Source organism: Anser brachyrhynchus (assembly GCF_964034855.1).
Source record: "Anser brachyrhynchus genome assembly, chromosome: 11".
Taxonomy (NCBI): domain Eukaryota; kingdom Metazoa; phylum Chordata; class Aves; order Anseriformes; family Anatidae; genus Anser; species Anser brachyrhynchus.
In genome coordinates this window covers 11,635,349-11,641,063 of record NC_137706.1, presented here as the reverse complement: position 1 = coordinate 11,641,063, position 5,715 = coordinate 11,635,349, and the positions used below count along the sequence as shown (strand labels likewise).

At 55.6% G+C, this 5,715-nt stretch overlaps 1 long non-coding RNA gene across 1 annotated transcript; it reads right to left on the bottom strand.

The window, feature by feature from the left end:
- Positions 1-2,905: 2,905 nt before the first annotated feature.
- On the bottom strand, positions 2,906-4,499 carry LOC308201096. Its single transcript, XR_013956050.1, has 2 exons — positions 3,758-4,499; positions 2,906-3,391 (listed from the first exon to the last, which is right to left on the bottom strand). It is a non-coding gene; the product is annotated as an uncharacterized lncRNA (long non-coding RNA).
- Between the last annotated feature and the right edge of the window lie 1,216 nt (positions 4,500-5,715).

Here is a 5,715-nt window from a genome sequence, read left to right as displayed (position 1 = left end):
GCGAGGGCTGGGCTGCGTCAGGCAGTCGGAGGAGCCATGCTCCGCAGGGGAGCGCAGCACAGGCAGGGGCAGGGCGCTGTGTGTCAGGGGGCGCAGTCCCCATCACGGGGCAGCGTGATTTGCGGGCATGGTGGCGGCCCTGGTGAGCTGTGTGGAGAGCAGGTTGTGGGCAGCCTACAAAGCAGGCAGGCAGGCGCCCCATTGCTGCGGGTTTGGCTCAGGGCGCACCACGCAGGGCTGGGTGAGGTGGGGGGAGAGGGGCTTGGGGGGGAGCAGAGTGGCGCAGCGGAAGCGTGCTGGGCCCATAACCCAGAGGTCGATGGATCGAAACCATCCTCTGCTACAGCCTTTAGTTGCAGGCTCCTGTCAAGCTTTTGTGCCACTGCGGCCCTTCCTCTCTCAGGACAGCCATGGCTTTGGCTGTTGCACTCCCTCTGCACTGTCTCTCTCGCTCTCCACCCTTCTCCTTTGCTTTCTTGCCAGTCAGCACTCCAAAAGGGCCCCTCAGCAGGGCAGGCTGCCGTGGAGCAGCAGACATACCTCAGCCCTCAACTCTGCCCAGGATACGCTGGCGGCTCTGCTAGCTATGCTGACACTGTCACGGTTGCACACCCCCACCTACACATGCAGAGCACGTGCACGGGCAGCCCGCGTCAGACCCGAAGGAGAGCAGCGCCAGCAGCAGCAGCCAGGGAGGCAGCAACGGGCGTTGCAGAAGACGGAGAAGACAGAGGTGTTTCTGGTAGCTGTGCCTCATCCCTGTCTTCGAGAATGAGACAGAATGGCAGGGGCCCCCCAGCAGGTTGAGGCAGGGTGTGGGCAGGTGGCTGGAAGGAGGAGCCCATTGAGTTGGTGAGCTGCCGGAGCCCCAGGGAGGCACGCAGACAGATGCGTTGGTGGTATAGTGGTGAGCATAGCTGCCTTCCAAGCAGTTGACCCGGGTTCGATTCCCGGCCAACGCACCCCAGCTTTTCTTCAGCCAGGCTGCAGAAGCAGTGTGTCGTGCTCCAAAACCACCCCGTTTCTGTCCTGACATTTGAATGCCATGTGCCCTGGGACATCGAACCTTCCTTGCGTCCCCAGAGCATGGTGCTGCCTGCTTTCTCTCCCAGGGACGAGCACCCCCATGACGAGGGTGCTGCAGAGAAATGCTGAAGCAGTTTGGTGCTGCAGCAGGTGGATGGCTGTCCTTTATGGCTCAAAGGCCTGTCTGGGTGTTCTGAAATCACACCAACTTGACTGAATTTGCCCTCTTCTTCATCCTCTGTATTTGGCATCTCTGTGGAGCTGGCTGGTCAAAGGTGGGGTTGCTTCAAAGAGTATGCTGGTGTGTACAACACCAGTGTTCAGAGCACAGCGTTCTTTCCTCTGAGGTTGGGTTTGAAATACTCTTTTGCACAATCGTAGCCAGGACTGCACATGTCGGCATCCCTGTGTCCCCGGGCTGCGTGCAGAGCCACTGCCATACTATACTGAGACTCCGGCATTTTTTAGACCTTCCGAATATAACCGGAAGTGGATGCAACAATGTTCCTGGGAAGAAGGAAGTGAGATACACACTCCGCACTCAGGAGATACCACTCTGCCACCTTTCCAGGCATGTTTCTTTGCACTCTGAGCCCCAGCCTATTCCCGTCGTTCCCCTTCCACAGAAGTACAGCAAACAGCAGAAGCCATTTGTGCCTGCCAGCGGTACGAGGGCTCCAAGCTCACGTCCATCCTGTGATCACCAGGATGGAGACTCATTTCTCAAAGGCTTCCTGTCTTTCTGTTGTGCACCTGTTTATGGTAGTTGCTGTGGAATGAGGTCAGGGACGTCCGTATAGCCGTGGAAGTGCACCAAGCGTGGGGATTGACTCGCAGACACGGGAGAGGGCAGGTTTTGCCTGCTGTGTTTCCAGTGGAAAGAGTTAGGATGTCAGGAGAGAGGACGCCTGAGTGCCATCAGAGAAAGAAGGCATTCAGCGTTGTGCGATTCATAGGAAGGTGTGTTGTGTCATCCTGGCAGCTCTTCCTTTTGTTGAACCTCGTGCTATGCTCCATCACTTGCTCACAGCAGGGACACAGCAGGTGTCCAGAGGGTCCCATGGTGTAATGGTGAGCACTCTGGACTCTGAATCCAGCGATCTGAGTTCAAATCTCAGTGGGACCTCTGCAGCTTTTGGCACCCAGACTCCTTTCCTCACCGTGCTTTCATCTCAGGAGAACAGTGCCTTCCTAGGAGCTCTGTTGCATTCTTTCGCTTCAGTCTTCCTGCTTGCCTCTCCTCCTCCTCTGTGTTACCCTCCTGCCCTGTGCTCCACGCTCCCCACACCGCCCCGCCCGTGCCTCTTGCTTACTGAGCCCTGGCACCCGCTGGAGTAGAGGAGGCTTTGCAGATCAGTGGCATGTTGGTTATCTCCAAAGACGGGCACTCCACAACACCCATGAGCACCTGATTACCATCTTTGACCACCCTCCCTGCAGCAGTAGAGAGTTACTGTGTGTGGCATTTAGTGGGTTTAATCAGGTGTGCGCTGCGTTTTGCCGCCACGAGGGGACACCACTGAGAAGAGGCTGCCTCTCTCTCCTTTATCCCGCCTGCCCAGCCTACCCTCCCCAGGTATTTAGACACATGGATAAGATGCCCGCTGAGCCTTCTCTTCTGCAGGCTAAGCAGTCCCTGCTCTCGCAGCCTCCCCTTTCATCATTCACGACAGAATCACAGAGCGGTTGAGCTTGGCGGGGTCTCTGCAGGACATCTTGTCCGTCTCTTGCCTGGGGACATACTCGCTGCCCTGAGGGAAGGCAGGTTCTCCCTCCTCTCTTTCCAGCAGAAACAGGTAAGCTTTCCTTGCAATGCTTTCCTTGAGGCGTGAGGAGCTAATGGAGGCAGGAAGAGAACAGACCACCACGAGTTTCCAGCTATGCTGCACAAGGCCTTTAATGGGAAGGTAGAAAGGCAGTGGCACAGTACAGAGACCAAGAAGAACGTTTGCAGGGTTCAGGGAGGCAGAGAGAATGGCCCGTCCATCTCAGGGATGTCTGCCCCAAATGGGATGATCCACGCGCTTCAGCAGTTGAAGCGGCAGAGTGGGGAAGGCAGACACAGCCCTGACCCCCCCAGACCAAGGGAGCCCCCAGAAGAGATGGGAACCCCCCCAGTGCTGAGGGAGCTGCCAACAGCAGCTGACAGAGAGGATCCCACGGCGGTGTTCTGAGGGAAAGAGGTGAGGATGGGGCCCGGCAGGGTCACCACGACCGGGGAGGCCTGGATGGCAACCGTCGAGTCAGCGCACCGGGCGACACACGGCTCACTGCAGCTGCTTGCAAGTGGGGTTGGGCCAGAGGCACCGCAGGGGGATGGGACACAGGGTCTGAAGCAAGACATCTCTCGTCGAGGGAGGCAAAGCTGAAACACAGAGTAGCAGGGAGGGAACACAGACCCCAAGATCAGCCTTTGTCATCTCCACAGCAGAAATCGCCGCATTGAAGATTGGACAGGATGCACAGGGCTGTTTGGTAAGAGTCCGTCTGTTTTCAGGTGCTAATTCTTGCAGAGAGACATCCCTGCAGCTGACCCCCATCAATCTCCCTCTGCTTGAGAGGTCCCCACAGTCCCCAGCTCTCCAAATCCACCCCTTCCAAAGGGAGAGAGGTCACAGGCCCGAAACATCTGTATTGCAGTGCCAATCTGAGGCAGCCCAAGTTCCAAACTGAGTCGCCAGCATGAAAGCAATGGGGCCCTCAGGGAGAGCTGGAGTGAACGCAGGCTTACCTCGTTCCTCAAGGAAAGGGAGAGAGAAGAGAAGTGGATGCAGAGCCTGCAGCAGCACGGTCTTTTATGCTGCATCCCAGAGCCCCATGGGAACAGAAACATTCCTTGCTCATGAAGCATCAGAACACCTCATAGCTGCTTCCTTCAGAGGCCTTGTTGGTGGTTAAGAGCTTGCTTCTTTCATCTGACAGCTTTTGTTCCTGCCTCATACCACCCGACATTGAACTGATGTATCTGTGTCCCAGGCTCCTAAGGCCAATTACGACAGAGGTCTTAGGCTCCCTGTGCGGGATTGTGTGATTCCATCATACAAACGTCCTTTGGAGTCTCATCCACTTTGTGGTGAGCATGGCCACCAGTCACGGTGACAGTCAGCCACAGAGGACTTGAGAGGTCACCGCACAAGGGCATTCAGTGCTGAGATTGGAGCTAATTCTGCGAGACGTTTCTCCCTGTGGTTCATCACAGACACGCAGGAGACTATGGAGTAAGGTCAGGAAGAAGATCAAGACAGGACACGTGGGGGAGACATGGCCCATGTTTCCAAGATGTTTCAGCAAGGATGGAGTGTTGTGAAGTAGAGGAAGTCTCCTGAAGGCAGAGGAGAGGACAACAAGGTCATTGCTGACACTCGTCATGCTCTGACAGAGCCCAAAGACAAAGTTCCGTGAAAGTTCTGAAGCAGTGAGACCTTCCTCTGTGCCTTCACAGAAATGCAGCAGGGCAAGGCATAGGAACGTGATCCAAGAGATGCCCGCGTCCTTCCCTGAAGCTGACCCACTGTCCAATTGACCTGGTTTGCTCAACACATTTGTCCCACTGGCCAGAGTTCTGGCTGGCCTGCTTTTGAGGTGAGGCTTGCGGCACGGAGCCAAAACCTGATTTCTTTTTTTCCTGGACCAGAGATGGAGCAGCCGCTTACATGAGTTCCAAGTACAAAGTGTCTTGGGATCTGCCTCCCAGCACACCTGACAGTCATCCTGATGTGGAAGAGCTGGGAAAATCCCTGAACTGCAGGCAAACATGAGTCACCCAGCTGCGGACAGCAGCGGACATGGTTTTTCGGCCTCAGGCATGGCAGGACTAGCAGAGCTCCTAGTCTCACTCCTCGCAACGTGCTGCTTTCCTCACCAAGGGAGTTTCCAAGCGGCTTTGTACCCTTCCTGAAACACCAGGTGCTTTTACACATTCTCGTGCTGCTGTCTCCGAAGGCATTACCTTTGTGTGGCTGGTCCGGGGCCCGTGTGATGTAGCGCACCCCGGATTACTGGGGCTCTGAAGGACCCTCTGGAGATCCTTTGGGCTGAGGTTCTGTTCTGAGCTGGCCAAATATCCCATTTAACTCCAGGGGTTCTGGGCCTTGTCTTGTTGCCTTCTGAACACTGGAACCCTCTGAGGTCGCAGGCTCTTGGCAGCTCTTCCAGGGCTCCACCATGCCCAATGTGACTTGTTTTTTCCAAAGGACAGCTGGCGATTTCCTTGTGGCAGCTTGTGAGCGTTGCTTCTCTCTTTGCCCATGGTGATGTGACAGGGAGGGATCAGGATGTGAGAGGGAGGGATAGGAAAATCACCCAACTGGGGCTTAAGGCAGCTCACTTCAAGCGCTTGCATATAGGCAAGGAAGTGCCTACAAGGCAGCATTACGAAGAAATCCCACATATCCTTTCCGGAAAGGATGGGGTGCTTCTTTTAAGGACCTGTATACTGATGCACGCAGGATGGGGAATAAGCAAGATGAGATAGAGATGTGTTTGTGTGTAAGGTGTCTGGCTGTGAAGGAGTTAACTTTCCCCACAGCAGCCCATATAGTGTTGCGCTCTGCACTTGTAGCTAGAACAGCACTGATATGGCACCAGTGTTTTGTCTATTGCTGAGCAGTGCTTACATGCCATCAGAACTCTCTCCAATCCACCCTAAGGCCAGTAGGCAGGGGGTAGGCAAGAGCTGGGGATGCGACC